The following is a 17,567-nucleotide window of genomic DNA, read 5'->3' as shown; positions in this document are numbered from 1 at the left end:
ATAGGCATGAGACCCTCATGTCATTTAACAGGATTCAGCACCACCCACAAGACAGCTACCTGTCATGTCATGTCAAACCTGCACAGGTGTGCTAGATTATTATTATTTAGTTTTATTTTATTTTTTTACACCAATCAGTGTGCAAACATGGTCATTAAAACGCTAAATGAATAGACGTTCATAAACCAGTCAGTGCAACTCATCATTTTGGTCTCCAATTCTCAAACTCAAATTCTCACCCACGGAGGATTAAATGAGAATCTTTCTTGTTTAACACTGGAATGGGGTGGTGCACTGTTCACTACCCGAAGATACTGCCACATCGGGTCAATGCATAGGGCGACAGAAGCAAGCTTCCAAATCAGCTCCCTTTCTCAAAAATCCATTTAATTTATGGTCCCCAGATAGGGAACGTATGTATCAGTATGTGCTCACAAGTCACCCAAGTGCAAGTATTCACACAAAAAAAAACGTGCCTCAGGATGCGATCTGTCGCAAGATCCTTTCTTTTTTTACACTTGATCTAAGCCAAAAGGCCTAGAGGGGATAACCGGGAAAGGGGTGGACCCAACCATGTCCCCTTCATGAGCACTCACATTACTCATAGGAATGGAAGGAAGGCTGGCAGCCAACCAGCCTCCCATACACTTTCTGGGTGGGTGGCAGTCAGCCACCCATACATACATACAGCACAGGCTAAACCCACATCATCACTTAAAAAAAGGACAGGCGACCATTGCACTCTGATGGAGCATTTAGCAATGCAATCCATAGCCTGGCTTTTGCCTGAACCCCCATCACTCCTCCTCTTGCATATAAGACAATATTTCAGATCTGCATATGAAAACAACACGCCTACCTTTGTTGCACATAGCTGCCTGCCTGTCTCTAGTTACCCCACTGGCTGTAGCTGCGTCCCTTCCGACATGGAATAACACCAACTGTAACGATAAACTGAAAATTAACAGTATAAACCTGCATCATTTTGGACTCTGGTATTTGCTGAATCCGGGTGACCTGACAATCGATGGTGGTGCCGCTGGTGATTCTGGCCTTCTTGGAATCTGTTGGGCCTATGTGTTAGCTCACACATCACTTGGGTATCCATGGTAACTACCACAACATGGTCATCTGCAGTTTACATCTAGCCCGTGGCATTGAATGGCATTTTAAAAGTGCTAAGGGTCCTGGTGCAATAATCCTCCCATGAGGATCAGCCTCAACGGCTTTGTAGATTGCACTCATGTCAGCAACTCCATATACATTTTTTTTTCTTCATGCTTCTTTCTTCATCCTTTTTTCTTTCTGTCATTCAGACTTTCATTCATTCGATCTCTCTCACTCACTTGCTTTAACTCATTTGTTCTCACTCACTCACTCACTCACTCACTCAATCACTCACTCACTCATTCACTCTCACTCACTCTCACTCTCTCACTCACTCGCTCACTAAGTCAGTCTCTCTCTCTCTCTCTCTTTTTCTTTTTATATATATTTTTTTCCGTCTTCTTCTTCTTCTTCTTCTTCTTCAGACCCTGTCATAGCACTAATGCCTTTCCAATACCACCAGCAGATGGAGACACTCCATTGCAACATTGGTTGTGAGCAGCAGTTTCTAAAAACAAATGCCTCATGGCGGATTTCCCATCCATCAATGGATGGTAAATTTTGTTTTTATCATTCACTGACCACAGAAACCAATGCATGGTCAAGCAACAGCAATGACACACCCTTGTGTATAGGCATGAGACCCTCATGTCATTTAACAGGATTCAGCACCACCCACAAGACAGCTACCTGTCATGTCATGTCAAACCTGCACAGGTGTGCTAGATTATTATTATTTAGTTTTATTTTATTTTTTTACACCAATCAGTGTGCAAACATGGTCATTAAAACGCTAAATGAATAGACGTTCATAAACCAGTCAGTGCAACTCATCATTTTGGTCTCCAATTCTCAAACTCAAATTCTCACCCACGGAGGATTAAATGAGAATCTTTCTTGTTTAACACTGGAATGGGGTGGTGCACTGTTCACTACCCGAAGATACTGCCACATCGGGTCAATGCATAGGGCGACAGAAGCAAGCTTCCAAATCAGCTCCCTTTCTCAAAAATCCATTTAATTTATGGTCCCCAGATAGGGAACGTATGTATCAGTATGTGCTCACAAGTCACCCAAGTGCAAGTATTCACACAAAAAAAAACGTGCCTCAGGATGCGATCTGTCGCAAGATCCTTTCTTTTTTTACACTTGATCTAAGCCAAAAGGCCTAGAGGGGATAACCGGGAAAGGGGTGGACCCAACCATGTCCCCTTCATGAGCACTCACATTACTCATAGGAATGGAAGGAAGGCTGGCAGCCAACCAGCCTCCCATACACTTTCTGGGTGGGTGGCAGTCAGCCACCCATACATACATACAGCACAGGCTAAACCCACATCATCACTTAAAAAAAGGACAGGCGACCATTGCACTCTGATGGAGCATTTAGCAATGCAATCCATAGCCTGGCTTTTGCCTGAACCCCCATCACTCCTCCTCTTGCATATAAGACAATATTTCAGATCTGCATATGAAAACAACACGCCTACCTTTGTTGCACATAGCTGCCTGCCTGTCTCTAGTTACCCCACTGGCTGTAGCTGCGTCCCTTCCGACATGGAATAACACCAACTGTAACGATAAACTGAAAATTAACAGTATAAACCTGCATCATTTTGGACTCTGGTATTTGCTGAATCCGGGTGACCTGACAATCGATGGTGGTGCCGCTGGTGATTCTGGCCTTCTTGGAATCTGTTGGGCCTATGTGTTAGCTCACACATCACTTGGGTATCCATGGTAACTACCACAACATGGTCATCTGCAGTTTACATCTAGCCCGTGGCATTGAATGGCATTTTAAAAGTGCTAAGGGTCCTGGTGCAATAATCCTCCCATGAGGATCAGCCTCAACGGCTTTGTAGATTGCACTCATGTCAGCAACTCCATATACATTTTTTTTTCTTCATGCTTCTTTCTTCATCCTTTTTTCTTTCTGTCATTCAGACTTTCATTCATTCGATCTCTCTCACTCACTTGCTTTAACTCATTTGTTCTCACTCACTCACTCACTCACTCAATCACTCACTCACTCATTCACTCTCACTCACTCTCACTCTCTCACTCACTCGCTCACTAAGTCAGTCTCTCTCTCTCTCTCTCTTTTTCTTTTTATATATATTTTTTTCCGTCTTCTTCTTCTTCTTCTTCTTCTTCTTCTTCAGACCCTGTCATAGCACTAATGCCTTTCCAATACCACCAGCAGATGGAGACACTCCATTGCAACATTGGTTGTGAGCAGCAGTTTCTAAAAACAAATGCCTCATGGCGGATTTCCCATCCATCAATGGATGGTAAATTTTGTTTTTATCATTCACTGACCACAGAAACCAATGCATGGTCAAGCAACAGCAATGACACACCCTTGTGTATAGGCATGAGACCCTCATGTCATTTAACAGGATTCAGCACCACCCACAAGACAGCTACCTGTCATGTCATGTCAAACCTGCACAGGTGTGCTAGATTATTATTATTTAGTTTTATTTTATTTTTTTACACCAATCAGTGTGCAAACATGGTCATTAAAACGCTAAATGAATAGACGTTCATAAACCAGTCAGTGCAACTCATCATTTTGGTCTCCAATTCTCAAACTCAAATTCTCACCCACGGAGGATTAAATGAGAATCTTTCTTGTTTAACACTGGAATGGGGTGGTGCACTGTTCACTACCCGAAGATACTGCCACATCGGGTCAATGCATAGGGCGACAGAAGCAAGCTTCCAAATCAGCTCCCTTTCTCAAAAATCCATTTAATTTATGGTCCCCAGATAGGGAACGTATGTATCAGTATGTGCTCACAAGTCACCCAAGTGCAAGTATTCACACAAAAAAAAACGTGCCTCAGGATGCGATCTGTCGCAAGATCCTTTCTTTTTTTACACTTGATCTAAGCCAAAAGGCCTAGAGGGGATAACCGGGAAAGGGGTGGACCCAACCATGTCCCCTTCATGAGCACTCACATTACTCATAGGAATGGAAGGAAGGCTGGCAGCCAACCAGCCTCCCATACACTTTCTGGGTGGGTGGCAGTCAGCCACCCATACATACATACAGCACAGGCTAAACCCACATCATCACTTAAAAAAAGGACAGGCGACCATTGCACTCTGATGGAGCATTTAGCAATGCAATCCATAGCCTGGCTTTTGCCTGAACCCCCATCACTCCTCCTCTTGCATATAAGACAATATTTCAGATCTGCATATGAAAACAACACGCCTACCTTTGTTGCACATAGCTGCCTGCCTGTCTCGAGTTACCCCACTGGCTGTAGCTGCGTCCCTTCCGACATGGAATAACACCAACTGTAACGATAAACTGAAAATTAACAGTATAAACCTGCATCATTTTGGACTCTGGTATTTGCTGAATCCGGGTGACCTGACAATCGATGGTGGTGCCGCTGGTGATTCTGGCCTTCTTGGAATCTGTTGGGCCTATGTGTTAGCTCACACATCACTTGGGTATCCATGGTAACTACCACAACATGGTCATCTGCAGTTTACATCTAGCCCGTGGCATTGAATGGCATTTTAAAAGTGCTAAGGGTCCTGGTGCAATAATCCTCCCATGAGGATCAGCCTCAACGGCTTTGTAGATTGCACTCATGTCAGCAACTCCATATACATTTTTTTTTCTTCATGCTTCTTTCTTCATCCTTTTTTCTTTCTGTCATTCAGACTTTCATTCATTCGATCTCTCTCACTCACTTGCTTTAACTCATTTGTTCTCACTCACTCACTCACTCACTCAATCACTCACTCATTCACTCTCACTCACTCTCACTCTCTCGCTCACTAAGTCAGTCTCTCTCTCTCTCTCTCTTTTTATTTTTATATATATTTTTTTCCGTCTTCTTCTTCTTCTTCTTCTTCTTCAGACCCTGTCATAGCACTAATGCCTTTCCAATACCACCAGCAGATGGAGACACTCCATTGCAACATTGGTTGTGAGCAGCAGTTTCTAAAAACAAATGCCTCATGGCGGATTTCCCATCCACTAATGGATGGTAAATTTTGTTTTTATCATTCACTGACCACAGAAACCAATGCATGGTCAAGCAACAGCAATGACACACCCTTGTGTATAGGCATGAGACCCTCATGTCATTTAACAGGATTCAGCACCACCCACAAGACAGCTACCTGTCATGTCATGTCAAACCTGCACAGGTGTGCTAGATTATTATTATTTAGTTTTATTTTATTTTTTTACACCAATCAGTGTGCAAACATGGTCATTAAAACGCTAAATGAATAGACGTTCATAAACCAGTCAGTGCAACTCATCATTTTGGTCTCCAATTCTCAAACTCAAATTCTCACCCACGGAGGATTAAATGAGAATCTTTCTTGTTTAACACTGGAATGGGGTGGTGCACTGTTCACTACCCGAAGATACTGCCACATCGGGTCAATGCATAGGGCGACAGAAGCAAGCTTCCAAATCAGCTCCCTTTCTCAAAAATCCATTTAATTTATGGTCCCCAGATAGGGAACGTATGTATCAGTATGTGCTCACAAGTCACCCAAGTGCAAGTATTCACACAAAAAAAAACGTGCCTCAGGATGCGATCTGTCGCAAGATCCTTTCTTTTTTTACACTTGATCTAAGCCAAAAGGCCTAGAGGGGATAACCGGGAAAGGGGTGGACCCAACCATGTCCCCTTCATGAGCACTCACATTACTCATAGGAATGGAAGGAAGGCTGGCAGCCAACCAGCCTCCCATACACTTTCTGGGTGGGTGGCAGTCAGCCACCCATACATACATACAGCACAGGCTAAACCCACATCATCACTTAAAAAAAGGACAGGCGACCATTGCACTCTGATGGAGCATTTAGCAATGCAATCCATAGCCTGGCTTTTGCCTGAACCCCCATCACTCCTCCTCTTGCATATAAGACAATATTTCAGATCTGCATATGAAAACAACACGCCTACCTTTGTTGCACATAGCTGCCTGCCTGTCTCTAGTTACCCCACTGGCTGTAGCTGCGTCCCTTCCGACATGGAATAACACCAACTGTAACGATAAACTGAAAATTAACAGTATAAACCTGCATCATTTTGGACTCTGGTATTTGCTGAATCCGGGTGACCTGACAATCGATGGTGGTGCCGCTGGTGATTCTGGCCTTCTTGGAATCTGTTGGGCCTATGTGTTAGCTCACACATCACTTGGGTATCCATGGTAACTACCACAACATGGTCATCTGCAGTTTACATCTAGCCCGTGGCATTGAATGGCATTTTAAAAGTGCTAAGGGTCCTGGTGCAATAATCCTCCCATGAGGATCAGCCTCAACGGCTTTGTAGATTGCACTCATGTCAGCAACTCCATATACATTTTTTTTTCTTCATGCTTCTTTCTTCATCCTTTTTTCTTTCTGTCATTCAGACTTTCATTCATTCGATCTCTCTCACTCACTTGCTTTAACTCATTTGTTCTCACTCACTCACTCACTCAATCACTCACTCACTCATTCACTCTCACTCACTCTCACTCTCTCACTCACTCGCTCACTAAGTCAGTCTCTCTCTCTCTCTCTCTTTTTCTTTTTATATATATTTTTTTCCGTCTTCTTCTTCTTCTTCTTCTTCTTCTTCTTCAGACCCTGTCATAGCACTAATGCCTTTCCAATACCACCAGCAGATGGAGACACTCCATTGCAACATTGGTTGTGAGCAGCAGTTTCTAAAAACAAATGCCTCATGGCGGATTTCCCATCCATCAATGGATGGTAAATTTTGTTTTTATCATTCACTGACCACAGAAACCAATGCATGGTCAAGCAACAGCAATGACACACCCTTGTGTATAGGCATGAGACCCTCATGTCATTTAACAGGATTCAGCACCACCCACAAGACAGCTACCTGTCATGTCATGTCAAACCTGCACAGGTGTGCTAGATTATTATTATTTAGTTTTATTTTATTTTTTTACACCAATCAGTGTGCAAACATGGTCATTAAAACGCTAAATGAATAGACGTTCATAAACCAGTCAGTGCAACTCATCATTTTGGTCTCCAATTCTCAAACTCAAATTCTCACCCACGGAGGATTAAATGAGAATCTTTCTTGTTTAACACTGGAATGGGGTGGTGCACTGTTCACTACCCGAAGATACTGCCACATCGGGTCAATGCATAGGGCGACAGAAGCAAGCTTCCAAATCAGCTCCCTTTCTCAAAAATCCATTTAATTTATGGTCCCCAGATAGGGAACGTATGTATCAGTATGTGCTCACAAGTCACCCAAGTGCAAGTATTCACACAAAAAAAAACGTGCCTCAGGATGCGATCTGTCGCAAGATCCTTTCTTTTTTTACACTTGATCTAAGCCAAAAGGCCTAGAGGGGATAACCGGGAAAGGGGTGGACCCAACCATGTCCCCTTCATGAGCACTCACATTACTCATAGGAATGGAAGGAAGGCTGGCAGCCAACCAGCCTCCCATACACTTTCTGGGTGGGTGGCAGTCAGCCACCCATACATACATACAGCACAGGCTAAACCCACATCATCACTTAAAAAAAGGACAGGCGACCATTGCACTCTGATGGAGCATTTAGCAATGCAATCCATAGCCTGGCTTTTGCCTGAACCCCCATCACTCCTCCTCTTGCATATAAGACAATATTTCAGATCTGCATATGAAAACAACACGCCTACCTTTGTTGCACATAGCTGCCTGCCTGTCTCTAGTTACCCCACTGGCTGTAGCTGCGTCCCTTCCGACATGGAATAACACCAACTGTAACGATAAACTGAAAATTAACAGTATAAACCTGCATCATTTTGGACTCTGGTATTTGCTGAATCCGGGTGACCTGACAATCGATGGTGGTGCCGCTGGTGATTCTGGCCTTCTTGGAATCTGTTGGGCCTATGTGTTAGCTCACACATCACTTGGGTATCCATGGTAACTACCACAACATGGTCATCTGCAGTTTACATCTAGCCCGTGGCATTGAATGGCATTTTAAAAGTGCTAAGGGTCCTGGTGCAATAATCCTCCCATGAGGACCAGCCTCAACGGCTTTGTAGATTGCACTCATGTCAGCAACTCCATATACATTTTTTTTCTTCATGCTTCTTTCTTCATCCTTTTTTCTTTCTGTCATTCAGACTTTCATTCATTCGATCTCTCTCACTCACTTGCTTTAACTCATTTGTTCTCACTCACTCACTCACTCAATCACTCACTCACTCATTCACTCTCACTCACTCTCACTCTCTCACTCACTCGCTCACTAAGTCAGTCTCTCTCTCTCTCTCTCTTTTTCTTTTTATATATATTTTTTTCCGTCTTCTTCTTCTTCTTCTTCTTCTTCTTCTTCTTCTTCTTCTTCAGACCCTGTCATAGCACTAATGCCTTTCCAATACCACCAGCAGATGGAGACACTCCATTGCAACATTGGTTGTGAGCAGCAGTTTCTAAAAACAAATGCCTCATGGCGGATTTCCCATCCATCAATGGATGGTAAATTTTGTTTTTATCATTCACTGACCACAGAAACCAATGCATGGTCAAGCAACAGCAATGACACACCCTTGTGTATAGGCATGAGACCCTCATGTCATTTAACAGGATTCAGCACCACCCACAAGACAGCTACCTGTCATGTCATGTCAAACCTGCACAGGTGTGCTAGATTATTATTATTTAGTTTTATTTTATTTTTTTACACCAATCAGTGTGCAAACATGGTCATTAAAACGCTAAATGAATAGACGTTCATAAACCAGTCAGTGCAACTCATCATTTTGGTCTCCAATTCTCAAACTCAAATTCTCACCCACGGAGGATTAAATGAGAATCTTTCTTGTTTAACACTGGAATGGGGTGGTGCACTGTTCACTACCCGAAGATACTGCCACATCGGGTCAATGCATAGGGCGACAGAAGCAAGCTTCCAAATCAGCTCCCTTTCTCAAAAATCCATTTAATTTATGGTCCCCAGATAGGGAACGTATGTATCAGTATGTGCTCACAAGTCACCCAAGTGCAAGTATTCACACAAAAAAAAACGTGCCTCAGGATGCGATCTGTCGCAAGATCCTTTCTTTTTTTACACTTGATCTAAGCCAAAAGGCCTAGAGGGGATAACCGGGAAAGGGGTGGACCCAACCATGTCCCCTTCATGAGCACTCACATTACTCATAGGAATGGAAGGAAGGCTGGCAGCCAACCAGCCTCCCATACACTTTCTGGGTGGGTGGCAGTCAGCCACCCATACATACATACAGCACAGGCTAAACCCACATCATCACTTAAAAAAAGGACAGGCGACCATTGCACTCTGATGGAGCATTTAGCAATGCAATCCATAGCCTGGCTTTTGCCTGAACCCCCATCACTCCTCCTCTTGCATATAAGACAATATTTCAGATCTGCATATGAAAACAACACGCCTACCTTTGTTGCACATAGCTGCCTGCCTGTCTCTAGTTACCCCACTGGCTGTAGCTGCGTCCCTTCCGACATGGAATAACACCAACTGTAACGATAAACTGAAAATTAACAGTATAAACCTGCATCATTTTGGACTCTGGTATTTGCTGAATCCGGGTGACCTGACAATCGATGGTGGTGCCGCTGGTGATTCTGGCCTTCTTGGAATCTGTTGGGCCTATGTGTTAGCTCACACATCACTTGGGTATCCATGGTAACTACCACAACATGGTCATCTGCAGTTTACATCTAGCCCGTGGCATTGAATGGCATTTTAAAAGTGCTAAGGGTCCTGGTGCAATAATCCTCCCATGAGGATCAGCCTCAACGGCTTTGTAGATTGCACTCATGTCAGCAACTCCATATACATTTTTTTTTCTTCATGCTTCTTTCTTCATCCTTTTTTCTTTCTGTCATTCAGACTTTCATTCATTCGATCTCTCTCACTCACTTGCTTTAACTCATTTGTTCTCACTCACTCACTCACTCACTCAATCACTCACTCACTCATTCACTCTCACTCACTCTCACTCTCTCACTCTCTCACTCACTCGCTCACTAAGTCAGTCTCTCTCTCTCTCTCTCTTTTTCTTTTTATATATATTTTTTTCCGTCTTCTTCTTCTTCTTCTTCTTCTTCTTCTTCAGACCCTGTCATAGCACTAATGCCTTTCCAATACCACCAGCAGATGGAGACACTCCATTGCAACATTGGTTGTGAGCAGCAGTTTCTAAAAACAAATGCCTCATGGCGGATTTCCCATCCATCAATGGATGGTAAATTTTGTTTTTATCATTCACTGACCACAGAAACCAATGCATGGTCAAGCAACAGCAATGACACACCCTTGTGTATAGGCATGAGACCCTCATGTCATTTAACAGGATTCAGCACCACCCACAAGACAGCTACCTGTCATGTCATGTCAAACCTGCACAGGTGTGCTAGATTATTATTATTTAGTTTTATTTTATTTTTTTACACCAATCAGTGTGCAAACATGGTCATTAAAACACTAAATGAATAGACGTTCATAAACCAGTCAGTGCAACTCATCATTTTGGTCTCCAATTCTCAAACTCAAATTCTCACCCACGGAGGATTAAATGAGAATCTTTCTTGTTTAACACTGGAATGGGGTGGTGCACTGTTCACTACCCGAAGATACTGCCACATCGGGTCAATGCATAGGGCGACAGAAGCAAGCTTCCAAATCAGCTCCCTTTCTCAAAAATCCATTTAATTTATGGTCCCCAGATAGGGAACGTATGTATCAGTATGTGCTCACAAGTCACCCAAGTGCAAGTATTCACACAAAAAAAAACGTGCCTCAGGATGCGATCTGTCGCAAGATCCTTTCTTTTTTTACACTTGATCTAAGCCAAAAGGCCTAGAGGGGATAACCGGGAAAGGGGTGGACCCAACCATGTCCCCTTCATGAGCACTCACATTACTCATAGGAATGGAAGGAAGGCTGGCAGCCAACCAGCCTCCCATACACTTTCTGGGTGGGTGGCAGTCAGCCACCCATACATACATACAGCACAGGCTAAACCCACATCATCACTTAAAAAAAGGACAGGCGACCATTGCACTCTGATGGAGCATTTAGCAATGCAATCCATAGCCTGGCTTTTGCCTGAACCCCCATCACTCCTCCTCTTGCATATAAGACAATATTTCAGATCTGCATATGAAAACAACACGCCTACCTTTGTTGCACATAGCTGCCTGCCTGTCTCTAGTTACCCCACTGGCTGTAGCTGCGTCCCTTCCGACATGGAATAACACCAACTGTAACGATAAACTGAAAATTAACAGTATAAACCTGCATCATTTTGGACTCTGGTATTTGCTGAATCCGGGTGACCTGACAATCGATGGTGGTGCCACTGGTGATTCTGGCCTTCTTGGAATCTGTTGGGCCTATGTGTTAGCTCACACATCACTTGGGTATCCATGGTAACTACCACAACATGGTCATCTGCAGTTTACATCTAGCCCGTGGCATTGAATGGCATTTTAAAAGTGCTAAGGGTCCTGGTGCAATAATCCTCCCATGAGGATCAGCCTCAACGGCTTTGTAGATTGCACTCATGTCAGCAACTCCATATACATTTTTTTTTCTTCATGCTTCTTTCTTCATCCTTTTTTCTTTCTGTCATTCAGACTTTCATTCATTCGATCTCTCTCACTCACTTGCTTTAACTCATTTGTTCTCACTCACTCACTCACTCAATCACTCACTCACTCATTCACTCTCACTCACTCTCACTCTCTCACTCACTCGCTCACTAAGTCAGTCTCTCTCTCTCTCTCTCTTTTTCTTTTTATATATATTTTTTTCCGTCTTCTTCTTCTTCTTCTTCTTCTTCTTCTTCTTCAGACCCTGTCATAGCACTAATGCCTTTCCAATACCACCAGCAGATGGAGACACTCCATTGCAACATTGGTTGTGAGCAGCAGTTTCTAAAAACAAATGCCTCATGGCGGATTTCCCATCCATCAATGGATGGTAAATTTTGTTTTTATCATTCACTGACCACAGAAACCAATGCATGGTCAAGCAACAGCAATGACACACCCTTGTGTATAGGCATGAGACCCTCATGTCATTTAACAGGATTCAGCACCACCCACAAGACAGCTACCTGTCATGTCATGTCAAACCTGCACAGGTGTGCTAGATTATTATTATTTAGTTTTATTTTATTTTTTTACACCAATCAGTGTGCAAACATGGTCATTAAAACGCTAAATGAATAGACGTTCATAAACCAGTCAGTGCAACTCATCATTTTGGTCTCCAATTCTCAAACTCAAATTCTCACCCACGGAGGATTAAATGAGAATCTTTCTTGTTTAACACTGGAATGGGGTGGTGCACTGTTCACTACCCGAAGATACTGCCACATCGGGTCAATGCATAGGGCGACAGAAGCAAGCTTCCAAATCAGCTCCCTTTCTCAAAAATCCATTTAATTTATGGTCCCCAGATAGGGAACGTATGTATCAGTATGTGCTCACAAGTCACCCAAGTGCAAGTATTCACACAAAAAAAAACGTGCCTCAGGATGCGATCTGTCGCAAGATCCTTTCTTTTTTTACACTTGATCTAAGCCAAAAGGCCTAGAGGGGATAACCGGGAAAGGGGTGGACCCAACCATGTCCCCTTCATGAGCACTCACATTACTCATAGGAATGGAAGGAAGGCTGGCAGCCAACCAGCCTCCCATACACTTTCTGGGTGGGTGGCAGTCAGCCACCCATACATACATACAGCACAGGCTAAACCCACATCATCACTTAAAAAAAGGATAGGCGACCATTGCACTCTGATGGAGCATTTAGCAATGCAATCCATAGCCTGGCTTTTGCCTGAACCCCCATCACTCCTCCTCTTGCATATAAGACAATATTTCAGATCTGCATATGAAAACAACACGCCTACCTTTGTTGCACATAGCTGCCTGCCTGTCTCTAGTTACCCCACTGGCTGTAGCTGCGTCCCTTCCGACATGGAATAACACCAACTGTAACGATAAACTGAAAATTAACAGTATAAACCTGCATCATTTTGGACTCTGGTATTTGCTGAATCCGGGTGACCTGACAATCGATGGTGGTGCCGCTGGTGATTCTGGCCTTCTTGGAATCTGTTGGGCCTATGTGTTAGCTCACACATCACTTGGGTATCCATGGTAACTACCACAACATGGTCATCTGCAGTTTACATCTAGCCCGTGGCATTGAATGGCATTTTAAAAGTGCTAAGGGTCCTGGTGCAATAATCCTCCCATGAGGATCAGCCTCAACGGCTTTGTAGATTGCACTCATGTCAGCAACTCCATATACATTTTTTTTTCTTCATGCTTCTTTCTTCATCCTTTTTTCTTTCTGTCATTCAGACTTTCATTCATTCGATCTCTCTCACTCACTTGCTTTAACTCATTTGTTCTCACTCACTCACTCACTCACTCACTCAATCACTCACTCACTCATTCACTCTCACTCACTCTCACTCTCTCACTCACTTGCTCACTAAGTCAGTCTCTCTCTCTCTCTCTCTTTTTCTTTTTATATATATTTTTTTCCGTCTTCTTCTTCTTCTTCTTCTTCTTCTTCTTCAGACCCTGTCATAGCACTAATGCCTTTCCAATACCACCAGCAGATGGAGACACTCCATTGCAACATTGGTTGTGAGCAGCAGTTTCTAAAAACAAATGCCTCATGGCGGATTTCCCATCCATCAATGGATGGTAAATTTTGTTTTTATCATTCACTGACCACAGAAACCAATGCATGGTCAAGCAACAGCAATGACACACCCTTGTGTATAGGCATGAGACCCTCATGTCATTTAACAGGATTCAGCACCACCCACAAGACAGCTACCTGTCATGTCATGTCAAACCTGCACAGGTGTGCTAGATTATTATTATTTAGTTTTATTTTATTTTTTTACACCAATCAGTGTGCAAACATGGTCATTAAAACGCTAAATGAATAGACGTTCATAAACCAGTCAGTGCAACTCATCATTTTGGTCTCCAATTCTCAAACTCAAATTCTCACCCACGGAGGATTAAATGAGAATCTTTCTTGTTTAACACTGGAATGGGGTGGTGCACTGTTCACTACCCGAAGATACTGCCACATCGGGTCAATGCATAGGGCGACAGAAGCAAGCTTCCAAATCAGCTCCCTTTCTCAAAAATCCATTTAATTTATGGTCCCCAGATAGGGAACGTATGTATCAGTATGTGCTCACAAGTCACCCAAGTGCAAGTATTCACACAAAAAAAAACGTGCCTCAGGATGCGATCTGTCGCAAGATCCTTTCTTTTTTTACACTTGATCTAAGCCAAAAGGCCTAGAGGGGATAACCGGGAAAGGGGTGGACCCAACCATGTCCCCTTCATGAGCACTCACATTACTCATAGGAATGGAAGGAAGGCTGGCAGCCAACCAGCCTCCCATACACTTTCTGGGTGGGTGGCAGTCAGCCACCCATACATACATACAGCACAGGCTAAACCCACATCATCACTTAAAAAAAGGACAGGCGACCATTGCACTCTGATGGAGCATTTAGCAATGCAATCCATAGCCTGGCTTTTGCCTGAACCCCCATCACTCCTCCTCTTGCATATAAGACAATATTTCAGATCTGCATATGAAAACAACACGCCTACCTTTGTTGCACATAGCTGCCTGCCTGTCTCTAGTTACCCCACTGGCTGTAGCTGCGTCCCTTCCGACATGGAATAACACCAACTGTAACGATAAACTGAAAATTAACAGTATAAACCTGCATCATTTTGGACTCTGGTATTTGCTGAATCCGGGTGACCTGACAATCGATGGTGGTGCCGCTGGTGATTCTGGCCTTCTTGGAATCTGTTGGGCCTATGTGTTAGCTCACACATCACTTGGGTATCCATGGTAACTACCACAACATGGTCATCTGCAGTTTACATCTAGCCCGTGGCATTGAATGGCATTTTAAAAGTGCTAAGGGTCCTGGTGCAATAATCCTCCCATGAGGACCAGCCTCAACGGCTTTGTAGATTGCACTCATGTCAGCAACTCCATATACATTTTTTTTCTTCATGCTTCTTTCTTCATCCTTTTTTCTTTCTGTCATTCAGACTTTCATTCATTCGATCTCTCTCACTCACTTGCTTTAACTCATTTGTTCTCACTCACTCACTCACTCACTCACTCAATCACTCACTCACTCATTCACTCTCACTCACTCTCACTCTCTCACTCACTCGCTCACTAAGTCAGTCTCTCTCTCTCTCTCTCTTTTTCTTTTTATATATATTTTTTTCCGTCTTCTTCTTCTTCTTCTTCTTCTTCTTCTTCTTCAGACCCTGTCATAGCACTAATGCCTTTCCAATACCACCAGCAGATGGAGACACTCCATTGCAACATTGGTTGTGAGCAGCAGTTTCTAAAAACAAATGCCTCATGGCGGATTTCCCATCCATCAATGGATGGTAAATTTTGTTTTTATCATTCACTGACCACAGAAACCAATGCATGGTCAAGCAACAGCAATGACACACCCTTGTGTATAGGCATGAGACCCTCATGTCATTTAACAGGATTCAGCACCACCCACAAGACAGCTACCTGTCATGTCATGTCAAACCTGCACAGGTGTGCTAGATTATTATTATTTAGTTTTATTTTATTTTTTTACACCAATCAGTGTGCAAACATGGTCATTAAAACGCTAAATGAATAGACGTTCATAAACCAGTCAGTGCAACTCATCATTTTGGTCTCCAATTCTCAAACTCAAATTCTCACCCACGGAGGATTAAATGAGAATCTTTCTTGTTTAACACTGGAATGGGGTGGTGCACTGTTCACTACCCGAAGATACTGCCACATCGGGTCAATGCATAGGGCGACAGAAGCAAGCTTCCAAATCAGCTCCCTTTCTCAAAAATCCATTTAATTTATGGTCCCCAGATAGGGAACGTATGTATCAGTATGTGCTCACAAGTCACCCAAGTGCAAGTATTCACACAAAAAAAAACGTGCCTCAGGATGCGATCTGTCGCAAGATCCTTTCTTTTTTTACACTTGATCTAAGCCAAAAGGCCTAGAGGGGATAACCGGGAAAGGGGTGGACCCAACCATGTCCCCTTCATGAGCACTCACATTACTCATAGGAATGGAAGGAAGGCTGGCAGCCAACCAGCCTCCCATACACTTTCTGGGTGGGTGGCAGTCAGCCACCCATACATACATACAGCACAGGCTAAACCCACATCATCACTTAAAAAAAGGACAGGCGACCATTGCACTCTGATGGAGCATTTAGCAATGCAATCCATAGCCTGGCTTTTGCCTGAACCCCCATCACTCCTCCTCTTGCATATAAGACAATATTTCAGATCTGCATATGAAAACAACACGCCTACCTTTGTTGCACATAGCTGCCTGCCTGTCTCTAGTTACCCCACTGGCTGTAGCTGCGTCCCTTCCGACATGGAATAACACCAACTGTAACGATAAACTGAAAATTAACAGTATAAACCTGCATCATTTTGGACTCTGGTATTTGCTGAATCCGGGTGACCTGACAATCGATGGTGGTGCCGCTGGTGATTCTGGCCTTCTTGGAATCTGTTGGGCCTATGTGTTAGCTCACACATCACTTGGGTATCCATGGTAACTACCACAACATGGTCATCTGCAGTTTACATCTAGCCCGTGGCATTGAATGGCATTTTAAAAGTGCTAAGGGTCCTGGTGCAATAATCCTCCCATGAGGATCAGCCTCAACGGCTTTGTAGATTGCACTCATGTCAGCAACTCCATATACATTTTTTTTTCTTCATGCTTCTTTCTTCATCCTTTTTTCTTTCTGTCATTCAGACTTTCATTCATTCGATCTCTCTCACTCACTTGCTTTAACTCATTTGTTCTCACTCACTCACTCACTCACTCAATCACTCACTCACTCATTCACTCTCACTCACTCTCACTCTCTCACTCACTCGCTCACTAAGTCAGTCTCTCTCTCTCTCTCTCTTTTTCTTTTTATATATATTTTTTTCCGTCTTCTTCTTCTTCTTCTTCTTCTTCTTCAGACCCTGTCATAGCACTAATGCCTTTCCAATACCACCAGCAGATGGAGACACTCCATTGCAACATTGGTTGTGAGCAGCAGTTTCTAAAAACAAATGCCTCATGGCGGATTTCCCATCCATCAATGGATGGTAAATTTTGTTTTTATCATTCACTGACCACAGAAACCAATGCATGGTCAAGCAACAGCAATGACACACCCTTGTGTATAGGCATGAGACCCTCATGTCATTTAACAGGATTCAGCACCACCCACAAGACAGCTACCTGTCATGTCATGTCAAACCTGCACAGGTGTGCTAGATTATTATTATTTAGTTTTATTTTATTTTTTTACACCAATCAGTGTGCAAACATGGTCATTAAAACGCTAAATGA

At 43.3% G+C, this 17,567-nt stretch overlaps 10 pseudogenes; all 10 read right to left on the bottom strand.

The window, feature by feature from the left end:
* Positions 1 to 284: 284 nt before the first annotated feature.
* Positions 285 to 548, bottom strand: LOC130351583 (U2 spliceosomal RNA; annotated as a pseudogene).
* Positions 549 to 2,022: 1,474 nt separating this feature from the next.
* Positions 2,023 to 2,286, bottom strand: LOC130351582 (U2 spliceosomal RNA; annotated as a pseudogene).
* Positions 2,287 to 3,762: 1,476 nt separating this feature from the next.
* LOC130351580 (U2 spliceosomal RNA) lies at positions 3,763 to 4,026 on the bottom strand (annotated as a pseudogene).
* Positions 4,027 to 5,484: 1,458 nt separating this feature from the next.
* On the bottom strand, positions 5,485 to 5,748 carry LOC130351578 (U2 spliceosomal RNA; annotated as a pseudogene).
* Positions 5,749 to 7,220: 1,472 nt separating this feature from the next.
* On the bottom strand, positions 7,221 to 7,484 carry LOC130351577 (U2 spliceosomal RNA; annotated as a pseudogene).
* Positions 7,485 to 8,967: 1,483 nt separating this feature from the next.
* Positions 8,968 to 9,231, bottom strand: LOC130351576 (U2 spliceosomal RNA; annotated as a pseudogene).
* A 1,484-nt stretch (positions 9,232 to 10,715) lies between these two features.
* Positions 10,716 to 10,979, bottom strand: LOC130351575 (U2 spliceosomal RNA; annotated as a pseudogene).
* A 1,475-nt stretch (positions 10,980 to 12,454) lies between these two features.
* On the bottom strand, positions 12,455 to 12,718 carry LOC130351574 (U2 spliceosomal RNA; annotated as a pseudogene).
* A 1,480-nt stretch (positions 12,719 to 14,198) lies between these two features.
* On the bottom strand, positions 14,199 to 14,462 carry LOC130351573 (U2 spliceosomal RNA; annotated as a pseudogene).
* Positions 14,463 to 15,944: 1,482 nt separating this feature from the next.
* LOC130351572 (U2 spliceosomal RNA) lies at positions 15,945 to 16,208 on the bottom strand (annotated as a pseudogene).
* Positions 16,209 to 17,567: the final 1,359 nt, after the last annotated feature.

Source organism: Hyla sarda, unplaced genomic scaffold (assembly GCF_029499605.1).
Source record: "Hyla sarda isolate aHylSar1 unplaced genomic scaffold, aHylSar1.hap1 scaffold_988, whole genome shotgun sequence".
Lineage (NCBI taxonomy): Eukaryota > Metazoa > Chordata > Amphibia > Anura > Hylidae > Hyla > Hyla sarda.
Note: the sequence above shows the minus strand (reverse complement) of the source record. Positions and strands in the feature narration are given on the sequence as shown.